Here is a 941-nt window from a genome sequence, read left to right on the forward strand (position 1 = left end):
GCTGGAGGTGCTGGGATTGGAGATTGAGCAGTGCGTTGTCAGCTGTTTCGGTGACTTCGCCATGCAGGCATCCTGCTCACAAGTATGGAATTAATTGTGTTTCTTTTTGTTTGGAGAAGCTAAATTTTTCACTAATTTCTTGGCCGAATCCCGAATGTACATGTTTTCTACACTATTATAATTCAATCTCGATGCATGGTGTGTGTGGTGTATATAGGAGGAAGGGAGGAGCCGAGTGACAAGCACCGACGAGATCAAGCATGCATTGTTCACGAGTGCAGGCTATGGAGGAAGGTGTCTCTAGATCGATGGAGCACGCCAATTCATCAATCATGTAGCAGAACAAGCTGCTTGTAATTTGGTAATTAATCATCCGTGAGATTTGTGTTTGCATATATTTGCTTGATTTGTTTTGAAATATATCTGCATGAATCAAGCATATGTAGTGTTTATGTTAGATTTTTGAATAGTAGTACTATCTAAAGTTCAAATGCTTGTGACAAGATTGTAATAGTTGGGTGTGTGTCCGTGAGTGTAATGCATGTGGAGTGGAGTATTGGGATTTGGCCGACATGAAAAGATACCAGTCTGTTGTTGCATTTGGTTGGGCACTGTTACAGATTTTTGTTTCTTGTGCATGTTTAGCTGTTTTCTGACAACAATTGTTCATCAAGTTTTGTCCTGGGGTATACGAGCATAGTGGTCAAGGATTGGGTACACATATGGGCACATATGCACCAGCCCTGACGAGTACCTCTCATACTATACACACAGTGGTCCGTTGATTCCTTCCATGTTTGGAGAATTGTGTGACCCTGCTGTGTGCATTTTTCACCACTAGTAACATTCTGACTTGTAGATATATTGGGTTGAAATCGTTATTTTATGGTCTTATCCAAAGCGATACAAACTGGAGACAAACATCCACGAGGATGCAAACT

General features: G+C 41.2%; 1 long non-coding RNA gene across 1 annotated transcript; it reads left to right on the forward strand.

The window, feature by feature from the left end:
- Window positions 1–581, forward strand: LOC123172634 (uncharacterized). Its single transcript, XR_006485670.1, has 2 exons — window positions 1–82; window positions 218–581. It is a non-coding gene; the product is annotated as an uncharacterized lncRNA (long non-coding RNA).
- The last annotated feature ends 360 nt before the right edge of the window (window positions 582–941 follow it).

Source organism: Triticum aestivum, unplaced genomic scaffold (assembly GCF_018294505.1).
Source record: "Triticum aestivum cultivar Chinese Spring unplaced genomic scaffold, IWGSC CS RefSeq v2.1 scaffold50743, whole genome shotgun sequence".
NCBI lineage: Eukaryota > Viridiplantae > Streptophyta > Magnoliopsida > Poales > Poaceae > Triticum > Triticum aestivum.